Here is a 13,907-nt window from a genome sequence, read left to right on the forward strand (position 1 = left end):
TCTGTCCTCTGCCAAGGGGCTGGCAGGGCTCTGCCTGGCCTGTCTGCTCCTCTCCAGCTCCACTGTCCACAGCTTGTCTCCTGTGGCTACTCTGCCTCCCCCACTACTGGTCAGGGGCCTCCTCACTGGCCCTCGCTCTGTGTTGCTCAGCTCTTCAGCAAGGCCTTCCTGCGTACAGTGGGACTTTCTTCCTGTCCTCCACATTCCCATCCCTCTTTTCTGTTTTACTTTTTTATAAAAACCTTATTATGACCACATCTACCACCTACTGTCACGATTTAGCTGCTCATAGTCTGTCTCCCTCATGAAGTTCAGTCTGCATGCACTCATAACTGTTTCCTGAATTAATTAGCAAGATTGTCAGTGCTCTGTCCCTTGCCTGATCTCTAAGAGCCCCTACCCTTCCTAGAGCACCACCCTGGCAGTTGAGATCCTCACTGTGCTCTGACCTAGTGACAATCACGGAAGTTAGTCAGCCCTGCAATTCTGATTTGAAGAAACAGAAGAGGTGATTGGAAAAACAGGGTATTTTGTATTGTCATGGCCAAATGCCAGCATGACTACCTTCCTGCAGGGGTTACCAGATGTGTGGTGTTTGCCAAGACTTACTTCCTTAGACACTGGGGCAGCTGCCTCCCATACCTGCCCCTGAACCCTGCAGCACTGTACCTGGGCATAGGATGTGTCTTGACCATCACGGGCCAGCAGTGTTATGGGTAGCACTCAGCCGGAATGCTCACTAGGGAAGACAAGGCACAGAGGCTTCAGGTGTAACCAGAAACTGAGCGTGGGGCTGTGACCTCCCAGGTTCAGTAGCCAGACCCACTTCCCTCTCAAAGGCCCCTCTTCTCCACAGGCACTTCTCTGCCATGCTGCCAAATTCTGACACAAGCCTGTTGTCAAACTTCTTAGACTGTGTGATACAGTGTAGGTTCTTATACTTCCTGGATATGACATCATTGGGAAGAGCTAACAGATTCAAGTTTCAACCAGAGCTCACCAGCGGATGGAGAGTCTGGGGGGAACCTCCCAGGAGGATGGGGGATCAAGGGCTTATGGGTATGTGACACTCCTGTGGGATGTGGGCTCTGGGCTCTCCAAGGTGCTCCTTAACCAAGGCCACCTTGAAGCTATGATGTGTTGCAGAGAGGGCCCTCGACTCTGACTTTGCTCTCCAGTGCTGTAACTTCCTTCCCAGAGAAACACCCTGCTGCACCTTTCTGCCCTATACATTCCTCTCTGTGACAGAGCTCTTTACTATCCTGTGGTTTGCAGTGTCTGTCCTCTTTAAGGAAAATCTGAGTTTTTCAATGTGGGTTTTCATGATTCCCTAAAGAAACTTGAAATCACATTCCAGATGACCTCATTTCCTTGACACTCAGCCTATTTCTTCCCTATTTGGAGCTAATGTGGCCCCATGGCCACATGGGTGGAGCTGAGAATCATCATCCACAATTCTGCAGTTTTCCTTTGAATTTACCTTAGGACTCAGGTCAATCTGCAGTGAGGAAAGGTCTCTCCGGTGGGCACTTGCTGCCAACACCCTATACCATTTGTTACCTTTGAAATCTTTGAACCTCTGCTGATGTCCGTCTCCTGGGCAGGACAGCAGACTTGAGGCCTGGAAGCCACTGCCTGCCTTACCTTTGTATCCCCAGGCCCTAGCACACTGCCAGGAGTGACAGATATATATGTCAGCTTAACTGAGCTAAGGGACATCAAGGTAGCTGACAGAACATCATCTCTGACTGTGACCTGATCATGTTTCCAAAGAGATCAGTATTAAACCAGTGGGCTAAGTAAAAAATGACCCATTCATCTTCCCTGATGTGGGTGGGCACCATGCAATCTGCTGAGGGTTGGGTAGGATAAAAAGGCAAAAGGGTAACTCTCTCCCTTATAGAGGGGCCAGCCACCCTGTCCTGCCCTCAGCCTCTAGGACTCATGCCAATGTACGTTTTTCCCAGGCCTTTGAACTCCAGTGAGTCAGACCACCAGCTTTCCTGGCTCTCCAGCATATAGACAGCATACCACAGGATGGTCCATCCTCCGTAATCCCATGAGCCAATTCCCATCAGATATCCCCTGTGGGCTCCCTCTATACACTCCACCAGTTCTGTTTCTCTGGGGAAGCCTAAACAGCCCACTCAGCAAGTGACTTTGGGTGACTGAAAAGCCTGAGTGGCTTCCTAGGCCCACATGTAGCAAGGCTGGAGCTGTGCTCCATGAAGCTATAGTTTTGGAGGCTAACATCCAGGAAGGTTGGGATGTGTTGTCGATTTGAGTTACGGCACAATAGGTTGAATTCGTATACTGTGACAGGGACTCATTGCAAGAAGTCACGATCACCGGCTTCTAAAAGCTGAAAGGATTCTGGTGGGGAAGGGTCAGGATATAGGGGCCTGGGACACCCACCTACAAGAGGGAAAGCACCATCAGAAACAAGGGTGGCAATAGAAAGTGTCTCCAGCCTGATGAGGTCCAGGGCTTGTGGCACTACCTAGTTTCACCTGGTGGCAACCCAGGAGATAGTGGTGTTTTACACTTCATTCTAGCTGTAAGAAGCCAGAGCTCAAAAAGTTTCAAGGGCAGAGCTGTTGATGGCCTCGCTGCCCTTGGAGCCCAAGTGAGAATAAGCTTGGGAAACTTCACTGACATAGGATCCTCCTGCACAGCCAAGAGGTAACCAGACAGAACAGTTGTGAGGAACAGTCTAGCCTGCAAGGGGAAGCAGCCATGGGAACCAAGCCATCAGGGTGAAGACATGCAGCCCATGAGGTCGTGAGACACTGAGGATCCTTGAGTAGTGGGAACCCAGAGCCTGTGTAAGTGGGAAGGTGCTTGAAAGCATTTACCCTGAGCCTGGATACATCTCTGCACTGCACTGACACACTCACAGTCAACACCCGGCCAGGAGAGAAGGAAAACCCAGCCCCTGGTATGTCCCCTTGACTTGGAAGGAGACAGGGAAGATGTAGGACTCATTCAGGGAAAAAAAAAACCCTAAAGAGAAAATCCCCCAACAAAACCTCTTACAAGAAATCCAGGAAAAAGATATCCCCCACCCATGGGGAGGAAGTACAGGTCAGAGGGCCACATGGGAAAAGAAGTGGTAGAAAGGAAGGCCAAGTGTGCAGATTTTGGTCAGAGGGGCTAAAGAAAGCCATGGCAGGTGAAAGATCAGGGTCTGCAGGGGTGGAGGGACATCTGGGGCTGGGACACTGTGTGGTCAGCAGAAGGATCAAGTCAGAGCCAGAGACAGACTCACGTCCTGTCCTGAAGCCCCTCCAGTGGCCCCTGACTCCTGAGTCTCTACAACTGCTCAGTGATCATGGCTTCCCCACCTCATGGTCAGAGCAAGTCGGGTCTGTATTCACCCCTCCACGGGGCCACTGAGAGCTGGGTGAAGGTGCTTCTGTGCCTCGGGGTTCTGCCTGTTTCTCTGGCAGCTGGTTCTCTCATGTCTTTCCTTCTCCATCCATGTGCCACATTTGTGGAGTGCTCCCCAGTTACCTCAGTTCTCATCATCCCACCTTAAATTTATTTAAACAAGGAGACGACCCTGTGAGGGTTACTTCTTATGACAACACATTAGACCTACACTGAGGACAGTGGGGCATCCTGGTGCTCAGGATGAGCTCCTCAGCCTGCTCCTAAGGCTAGTGATCAACCTCTCTCTCCTAGCCCATGCTGACCTCTCCTTCCCCTGGGCCTCTGATGTCCAGAGACCCTCCTAACCTCTGTAGCTGCTGTCGGGGGGACAGCCACAGGGCATCCTACTCTCTCGACACCCAAGACAAGTCAGCTTCCCAACCCCAGTGCAGCTAAGCTGAGCACTGAGTACACAAATCCTACCCAGCACCAGTAGCCACTGTCATTGTGTTTACCATTTTACCCATGTCCTGAGAGGACAAGTCACATGAACCTAGAACATCTACCTGTCAAAAGGGACTTCCAGCTACCCTGCAGGGGGAGCTAGAAGCCCTCACTTCCTGTGGATAGGCACCCCACATAACACTCTCCTTCCTCCTCAGGTGGTACACACTCCAGAAAAAAATGTCCTGTCTGAGCTCACCTGAAGGTCAGTACACACCCCAACCCTCCACAGACATTGCTGTCACCAAGTTTTCAAGGCTACCCACCCCTGCCCTACCCTACCAGGCTCCAAGGTTGGTTCTGCATCTCAGAAATCACATGGCCCTTGCAGAAGTCATCAGCAACACTGTTTCCAGAAGGCCCCTGTCCTCCAGCTAGGAGAAGGTCAGTATCCAGGAAACCGTCCTGCAGAATTTCAGATAGAGACGGCTCTATTAGCATTCCTGTAATCTCTAATCCAGAGATGCTCTGCAAAACCAGTAATGAGCAGAAAGGATTTGCTTCTGCTGACCTCTCAGCAAAACTGCACAAGGAGCTCCACATGTGATCAACAGTGCTGCCTAAAACCCTCCCATGAGATGAGTGCTCTTCTCCCAACAGAGCACTGTGCGCGATGAGCAAGGCCTGGAGGCATCTGGAAGTCAATTTTTCCCACATATGCAAAGCACCAGTGTCCACACAAGCACCCTGTTTATGCTTATTTCCTGGTCAGGCTTGACAGTCAAGCCTCAGTCAATCATTTATTCATCTGAGACTTCAGCTTGGGTCACTCAAGTGGCACAAAGGGAGAGAGAAATGATCTTCCAGGAAGCCAGCTTCCAGCTTCCATGGGATAAAAGAAGCCCCATCCGTGGTTTCTCCTGCCTTTCTGCATTCATGTTTATGCTCCTGGACTGTGACTTGGACATGACACAGCCCATCTGTGCCTTTTGCTCTTCTGCATCTTCAAAGTTTACAGTTTCCAAATGCTTTCATTTTTTTTTTGAGTCTGGAGGAGAACCACCAAATGTAAGAAGACCCCTAACTTGGCTTGAGATGAAATGGATTTGAGGTTTCTGGAATCCCTCAAAGGCTGTGCCCAAGCCAGCCACAAGCTGAAAAATTTGTTTTCTTCTATGATCATGAAGATCTCACAAACAGAGCTCCAAGCCGTTATCCAAGGGAACAGAAGGCTCCACCCTATATGTCTCCTCAAGCCAGTTAATGATGGGAGTAGTGGAATTGAGGGATTGAGGGATTGAAGGGTTGGAAGGTAAAGAGAGGGAAGGATGCAGAAGGCATGTGGGCCTCACCCACATCATTCAGAATGGGTATCCAGCCAGGCCTGGCTTGGGCTCCCCATGCAGCCATGTGGATCTGTATGTGAACCAAGAACCTTGTTCCATCCACCATATCAAAGGTTAGCTCAGCCAGCTTTCCTGCCAAGTGCAGACTGCAAGTCAGGAGGCTGAATGTGAGATGAGGAATCATTCACCTCCCCACACAGCCCAGTCTTCTGGCCCATCATTGCCCTATGGAAATGCTTCACTGTATAGTCTTACTAAGGAAAGGCATCACCTAGTCTCAGTGGATCATAAAGTGGAAAAGTGACAGAGGGAGGCAATTGATAGGCTCTCTGGACACCCTGTTAGAGCTTATAGCAGGCACTGGCTTGGACTCTGGGTCCAGGAAGCTGCTTTCTCCTCTCACAGCACATGGTATCACCGATGCATTCATGGACTCATTGTTCTTGCCACTCTGGAGTCACTCAACTGGTTCTGTGGCTTCAGATGAGGACCAGTGTGTGCTTCATGCTACTGAGTGGTGAGCAGTACAGAGCGGGCTTCTCTCCTACAGCTCACATTAAAACAAATGGTGAAAGACTGAATTCTCCTAAGTGGGGAGAGAGGGAAAGATTAGTTTCCAATTTCACCTCTTCAACATTGGACTGGGGGTTCCAGCCAGTGCAAAGAGACATGGGAAAGGAAGAAGGTACAAATATAGGGAGGAAGGAATGACACACAAAAAAGTATATACCTGTATATATGTATAGGTGTATATACACACATTTATATGAGTATACACACATATACACATATATATAAATTTCATATACATATATATGTATACACACACACATATATATATATATAAAGTGAACTTGAAAATACAATTTACAATAATATCAAAAATTGGGGGATAAATTTAACAAAATCTGCAAAAAAAAGTCTATATCTAAAGCTATAAAACATTGCTGAGAAAAATCACAATAAAGAGAAATATCTTAGATGGAGGACTCAAATTGATGTAGTCAGTCAATGAAATCCCAGCAGACTTCTTTCCATAAATTGACAAAATAACTTAGAGATTCAGCGAAGACCTAACAACAGATACAGCCTCCAGGTGAAAAGCTGAGGCATTTGCCAAAACTGGTTGTGAAGTGAAGCTGCCAAGTTCAAGGCAGGTCTGACCAGAAACCCCAGATAGATGCACTGGAGAAGCGTCAAGTCCAGAAAGGACAAACAGACCCCCAAGTGACTTTCAGCAAGGGACCAAAACAATTTTGCAGGGAATCCCAGCAGAACACTCCCGCCCGGCCCAATGGCCATCACACGAAAGTGAGCTCTGTGGTGCCTCTGGGTGTTCACATATGCTGGGAAGAGACACTGTGAGGTAACCACTTAGGAGGCAGTTTGGAAGTTTCTTAAATTCATAGCATTTCTCCATCTTAGTGATCCTCATCAGGGAGTGAGCACATCTGGACAGAGAGTGTGCCAGATGCTTGGTTACCTTCTCACTTCACAGGCCAGGAGACCAAGTTCTAAGGCAGAGGACAGGCCAAGCCAGCCCTGGGTCCAGCATCTCACCTGGCCTGCCACCATCTCACCCACCTCCCTTACCCCATCCTCCTTCTATCATTCCCCTCCCCATCCTCCTTCTGACCTCCTCCCCTCCCCCCTTTCTCCTCCCCTACACCATCCTCTTCTCTCTCCTACTGTCTCCCCTCTCCTCCCTTTCTCCTCCCTTTCTTCACTTCCTCTCCCTCCTCCACATCCCTCTCCTCTTCTCCTTCCTCCTCTTCCTCTCCCTCTTCTCACTCCTCCCCTCCCCACCTCCTCTTCTCCCCCTCCGGGATCCCAGTGCTTTCAAAGTCAGCCTCTGCAGAACCTGCTAATGAACAGAATTAAAAAGCAGAACACACACTCACCCAAGCCCTGGAGACTCCTTCTTGATATGGGTGGTTTAAAACTACTTTCCCATTAAATTTTTCTATGACAACTCTTTTAATGAAGAATCAAAAGACTCTCTTTAAGTCTTGCTGTTCAGAAGATTGACTGTGGCGGCTGACATGAGACTAGGCAAGGTAAATGCCAGGAGCCATCTGCAAGGGCTCTATCTTATTTTGCCTTTGTACAAAGTGATGCTCTTCCCCTTTATCTCCCTGACCCTACCCCAGTGTTGATGGCCTGTCTCACCAATGACAAGTTGTATCAACCCAGGGAAGAGCTCTACCAGGCTCTGTTTTGTTTAGCAAGGGAAGATGTTAAAGTCCCATGTCTAGTCAAGGAATGCTGTCATTTCTTTCCAAAGCTATACACAAAAGGGCCCTTTTAAGGTTTCACATGGCACCCGAGCCTCCATGAAAGACCCTTCAGGAAGGGCAGTGAGCAGAGTCCTGGGGAATTTCTATGCAGACCCTTCCACTATGGGTCCCTCAGGAAGCAGAGGTGCAGACTCTGTGACTAGCCATTGGCCAGATACACTTAGAGGTCCTTGTCATGAGTTGAAGCCAAGCCCAGGCTGAGCAAGTGGCCCTTTGACTCAGTATCAGGCTCCCATCCCTCCCTAACTGCTCTAACCAGACTGGACACATCCGGCCACCATGCAAATCACTGCTAATTGGTCTCAGGAACCACAGATCCCTCTCCTGGAGAATAAGCAGAGAAGAGTCAGAGAGTGGAGAGGCATGACAGAACTCTCCAGCCTTAAAAGTAATAAGCACATGTTCTGGCCCTTCTGCAAGTTTCCATATACGGACTGGCCTGGCTAGATTAATGATGCAAACTTTCAGGTCACTGGACAAAAATTAGGAAGTATCTGCCATGCCCAGGTGAGCTGGACCTTCTGGAGAATCACAGGGCCTTCCAGGGTCATTGGAGAGTGAGTCAGTCGTGCTTCTTTCCAGGAACTCCCTCTCTGCTCTGTTCCTTTTCCCTGGCCTCTCTGGCCATTCTGTCCTCTTCATATGTCCTGCTAAGCCCACTTCTGAGGAGCCAGTGTCTTGGTGCTCCCTTGCCACTGACACTCGGCTTGTGGGTGTGGATTGCAGGAGGGTGCATAAGAAGGACTCCATTCCAGGAGCAGGAATTGGCATCCCCAGGAATCTTGGGGCACAGAACCCCATGTGGAGAACAAAGGACTCTGGCTGAAGCCAGGGCTATGGGAGGCTGGGATCCCAAGTGTGTGGTCCAGAGAGAAGTCCCTGCTTATGTGCAGCTCTCTTGGAAGTAGGGGGACACCCTCTGGGAGCCTGTAGGATGGAAGCAGCCTATGGCTACATCCACTGGGAAGCCCCTCATGGCTGCAGACTCCCAGGGCTGCAGCCCTGCTGGGAAGTGCCCACCAAGAGTACACCTGGAAAACCTCAAAGCCAGCTACCTGGACAGCTGCTGCTCTAGCCCATTCTCACCAAGAGAGGATATGGGTGGGAAAGGAACTAGATATAGGAAAGGGCAAGGCAAAGCCTCTACCCTATCCTGGACCCACTGCATCAGAGAACAGCTTGGGTCAGCTGCCCAAGGCACCGTGCCTCTGCTGGCTTGGGCAGGCCTCCCATCCCTGCCTCACTTCTCTTCCCTAGCAGGATGGCCAACAGTTCTACTCTGAGCCCAGCTAAGCCTTCATTTCAGCCCCAAGAGCCTCATCCAGCCACACTGACCAGCTTTCCCATTTTCTGAGCACACAGGCACTGTGCTCAGGCCAGCAGTTTGGGGGCAAGAGGGTTCCTGCTCCAGGCAGTGACATTTGGCTCAGGCTCCAGCCTGTGTCCAAGGAAGAGGAATTATACCAAGGTGCATTCCCACCAGATATGGGCATGGTCAGATAAATTTGGGCCTCCAAAAGTGTCCGCCATCGAAGAACCTGGGTGCGTATCACTTTGCATGCAAGAAGCCCTTTATGGATGTGGTTAAGATAAGTACCCTGAGGCTTGGGATCACTGTGCTTATCCAAGTGGGTGTTTTTACAAAGGAGGCAAGATGCGCAAAGAAGAGGTGAGGGGACAACAGGAGCAGAGAAGCAGCTTTGAAGACAACAACCTGCAGCATTCAGAAGCCCAAAGAGGCCAGGACTGAGCCCAGCAGGTCCAAAAGAGCCAGCCCTGCTGATACCTTCGTTCTGACTCCATGGAGTGCATCCTGGACCTTGACTTCCAGCATCAAAAGGGAGTGAGCCTGTGTTGTTTTAAGTCTCTAAGTCCAACGTGGTTTGATAAAGCAGCACCAGAGAAACAGGGAGATGCCCTGTAACTTGGTCAGCCCAGCCTGGCTCCAAGGAAGCAGGCGTTAGCCTTTAGTTTGTCACCAGAGAGGATGATTAGCAGGTGAAACTAATGCACATAAAACCAAACAGTACGTGGAGGCAGCATGACCATGCTGGACACACCTGCTTTTGTTTGGGTTTTTGTCTCTTGGGGACACCACCTGACCCAAAGCTCTGCGGGAGGCCCAAGACAGGTATGGAAACCTTTGTGGCAGTCACACCTGGAAGGAAAACAGCAGCCAAGACTCTCAAAAACCTAAATGTCATCTCCATTCAAGTCAGGGGTCCAGGTATTGATTGGTCCACTGCAGACTGTTTGGTAGCAGGAACTACAAAACTAAATTTGCTCTGTCTATTCATCTGCATCGCTAAGGCACTGTGGGTCAGTCCTGAACTCCAAAACAGCTGGTTAAGCTCCCCACACAGAGTTTTCACTCTAAATCAACTCATAGAAGCAGGTGAGATCATTCCCTCCAGGCTCTGCACACACAGGGTCCCTCTGTCCTCCACCCCCAGGCCTTTACTGCACATCCATACAGTCTGGCCATAGGATGCTGAGGACTATTTTCACCCAGGACAAGACACAGGATGAAGGGCTTCGGGTGACATGGATCAACTGGGCCAGGAACCACAGTTCTGAGGGCAACTGTGCAGAGGTTTTCAGCTCCTCCATGAGGTCTGCTCCTTGGAAATGAGTTCCTGAGCTGAGTTCCATAATTTATGGAAATAAACACCCAGAAAAAAATATATTAAAGAGTGCTTTTTACAATTCACGATAGCTAGACTATGGAGCCAACCTAGGTGCCCTTCAATAGATGAATGGATAAAAAAAAAATGTGGCATAGATACACAATGGAATATTATTCACCAATAAAAGAGAATAAAATCATGGCCTTTGCAGGTAAACAGATGGAGTTAGAGAAGATAATGCTAAGTGAAGTTAGCCAATCCCCAAAAAACAAATACAGAATGGTTTCTTTGATATAAAGAAGTTGATTCATAGTGGGATAGGGAGAGGGAGCATGGGAGGAATAGACAAACTCTAGATAGGGTAGAGGGGTGGGAGGGGAAGGGAGGGGGCATGGGGTTAGAAATGATGGTGGATTGTGATGATCATTATTATCCAAAGTACATGTATAAAGACACGAATTGGTGTGAATATAATTCGTATACAACCAGAGATATGAAAAATTGTGCTCTATATGTGCAATAAGAATTGTAATGCATTCCACTGTCATATAAATAAAAATTTTTAAAAAGAGTGCTTTTCAAAGAGTGATTTCATTAGTTTGCTTTAAATTGGAGTCTAATTAAAAGCTAATAAAATTCTAATACCCCCAGAATTCTTAGGAAGGGAGTATGTTTTCCTCTTTCCTGGAGAGCCTCTGCCTGGGTTTCTGCCACGAGTCCCACAAGACTGCACCTCACTTTAGGACAGCAGTGGTTCAGGAGAAATGTCTGGTGACATACACAGGTGACACCAGAGTCCCCAGCATGGCTCTGAGGCAGCAACCCCAACTCCTGCCCCAGGTGAGAGGAAGTGGAACTCCTCTCCAATGGGGCAGAGGTCTTCCCAGACAAGACCGTAGCCATGACCAAGCAGTCTGTTCACCTGCTTGTCTGCCACACGTCTATGATCTCCCAGGGAGCAGATGTAACCCTAGCCCAGGCAGCCAGCAATGCTCTCCCATAGTGCATGTTCTAGGGGGCAAGACACATGGCAAATGAATCCTCCGACTTATAAGGAATGTGATAAAGATACAGATCAACTAAGGGGAGTGAGGATCCCATGGGCTGCACACAGAAGGTGCAGAAGACTGAGAGCACAGGACTGCAGGGCACCAGGTGGCCAAGGAGAGCAGGGGATGTCAGATGCCAGGGCAGCAGGGGCCAGGGGGATCATGATGCTCTTGACACAGGCTAAGCACAAGTATGATTGTGGGGCAGCCACTCTCAGACTGACAGGAGTTTCTTGGGAGCTGCAGGGCGCTGAACACTTGGAAGGATCTTCTCACCCCCCTCTGTCGCTGTGAGGTAGGTCCAGGCAATTCCATTTTCAAAGGATCAGAGTGAGTATGGCAGAGGCCTGTGATGTCTCTAGGGACAGGACTCCTCACCTCACCTCACCTCTCTATCCTAGCAGGAAACAGAGCATCTGCTTTATGGGAGAACCCTCCCTGAAGCTGCCAGGGTGCAGTCTCAGACATGGGGAGATGGGCCTGGGGGCCTAAGTATGTGTAGCCAGAGGAAGGCTGAAGACGCCCTTCATGTCTGGCAGCTCCTTGGTGAGCTGGGAAGTCTGCTTCGTACCATTTTGAGAACCCAGTTCACAGAAAATACTGGGCAGTGGTGCCCCACACATGGGAGCAGGAAGGAAAATCCTGAAGCTACCCCCAAGAAATGTTATTGGTCTCAGCAGACTTCACCTGTGCCCAGTTTCCCATCAGGCGTCCTCAAGCCTCTCAGCTTGGCCAGAATCAGCAGTTTGCAATGGGCAGCGTGGGACACTTATAATCCCCCCTACACACCAGGTGCACTCAGCCCTGATGGTCGGCCCAAGATGAGCACTCAGCTCCCCTGCCCCAGGAACTGAGAAAGGAGGCAACATCTGTAACAACCATTATCCATGTAAAAAAAGAACAGGGGAGTCCCCACTCCAACATGCCCCCTTCTCTGCTATCATGGGAGGCAAGGAGGCCAAGCCTGGCAGAGCTGGGCAGCTGGCCCAGCCTGTCCTCCACCTGCCAAGTCTATGCTGATCAGACATACAGTTACTCACACCTAGAAAGCACCCAAACCACTAAGAGATCATTTTTAAGGCACAGCCCGAGATGGGACAGCTGAGAGTTTGAAGAAAGTGGAGAAGAGAGGTCTCCACTAGGGTCTTGGCATGTGAACCACCACTCACACATGTGAGGTCCTGGATGAGAGCTGACAGCTCTGTTCTGGGCTCAGGGACACTGCTATGGCCAATGTAGCAACCCTGGACTCCTCAAGGATAAAACAAACCCACATACCTGTGATTTCTATGCCCACTCGGCACCCTGCAAACACCCATCACAGACCCACAGGAGGGCAGCTCAAGGTCCCAAGCCCAGGAGATCATCTGCCAGAGCCTGAAGGTCATTCTGCAGGAGCTGAAGGGGAAGCTGGGAGGCTCGCAAGGTCCCTGGGCCTTTATCCCAGATGTGCACCCCAGGAAGGCCTGGCTCCACCTTGTGTCCCGTGTGTGACTGGGGACCCACCCTACCGGAGAGCCTGAGAGTGGCAGCTGGGAACTGCCCACACACATTCCTACCTCTCAGGCTCAGGCAAAGCCTCTGCAGCAACCATGTAAGTGCTGCCCAAGACCGAAGCTGGGTTTGCCCCTCACGCATGTGCTAGGCACAGCCTCCAGGAGGCAAGTGAGCCTGGAATGAGCTCTCCTGCTTTTCATCTCTCTGCATAGGAAGAAGCTAGCTTCCCCATGGACTCATGCATAGAAGGGGAGAGAGCAAGGGCTACTATGGCTGAAGGCTGGACAGTACCTTCAGACCAGGAGCTGTCTAGGGCTTAATTTTGCATAAGTACTTTCAAAGTCTGACAAGAGGAGAAAGCGGAATATGCTGGCCAAGCAAATGCAGTCTAAGAGGGAGGCTGGGGCCCAGGCTGGGCTCAAAAGCATCTGCAGGGAGAAGGCAGGGCACAGGGAAGAGGGTGGAGCAGGTGCAGAGGTGTGTGGCACATGCGCTCACCAGCCAGCTCCAACCGGGCCATGCTCTCAGAGAAACACTGCTATGGACCAACTGATTGATGAGGACCCAGGGCAAGAGAAAACACAGGGCTGAATTTATAGCTTTCAGTCCAATTTAGAAGTGGCCTAGAGGGATAGAAGCTCTGCTGAGTGGCATTCATCACATGAGGCTTTGCCCCCACCCCACAGCCCCCTGGAGTCTTGGGTTGAGTCATTTTCACAGAGGATGAGAGGTACATGGCCAGTCTGGAATTAGACCTCAATGTTGACCCTCCAGGGTCCTACAGAGTGAGTGTGCAGCATTGGCACACTCGATCACACAGCCACACAGAACATACCCAACCATGGATGCACATGCATACCTCACATTTCACACACACACACACACACACACACATACACACACCTTACATGCATGCTCACAGGCTCTCCATGTTCTGGGCTAGTCCTTGGAGCCACTGAAGCTCCCTGGCTTGTGTGGAACTGCTCTGGGGAGGGCTTTGGTCAGCAGGCACCTGACTGGTTGTGCCCAGATTTTGCCTCCTCCATGATGCAGGCCTCTCCCCTGTAGGAGCTCATGTACTTGCTTTTCTACCAGTATTCTGTGTCCCCAGCCACACAGGCCTGGGCCTGGACAATGTCCAAGAGAAACTTGCCATGTTGATAAGGCAGAGGGGGAAGTGGTGGGCAGCACGTCCACCAGGAATGGCCCCTCTGCAGCTGTGTGTGTGGTACATTGTTTCTGTAGTCACCAGCTGTCACCCCAAGAGTTCCAGAG

The 13,907-nt window shown here is 50.2% G+C and overlaps 1 long non-coding RNA gene across 1 annotated transcript in view; it reads right to left on the reverse strand.

The window, feature by feature from the left end:
- The window catches only part of LOC144367051 (uncharacterized), a 73,090-nt gene extending 60,421 nt beyond the window's left edge, over positions 1–12,669 (reverse strand). Inside the window, exon 1 of the long non-coding RNA XR_013426259.1 lies at positions 12,414–12,669. This is a non-coding gene — a long non-coding RNA (uncharacterized LOC144367051). The remainder of the gene's footprint in view (positions 1–12,413) is intronic.
- Between the last annotated feature and the right edge of the window lie 1,238 nt (positions 12,670–13,907).

The sequence above is a fragment of the Ictidomys tridecemlineatus genome, chromosome 10, assembly GCF_052094955.1.
Source record: "Ictidomys tridecemlineatus isolate mIctTri1 chromosome 10, mIctTri1.hap1, whole genome shotgun sequence".
In the NCBI taxonomy this organism is placed as follows: Eukaryota; Metazoa; Chordata; class Mammalia; order Rodentia; family Sciuridae; genus Ictidomys; species Ictidomys tridecemlineatus.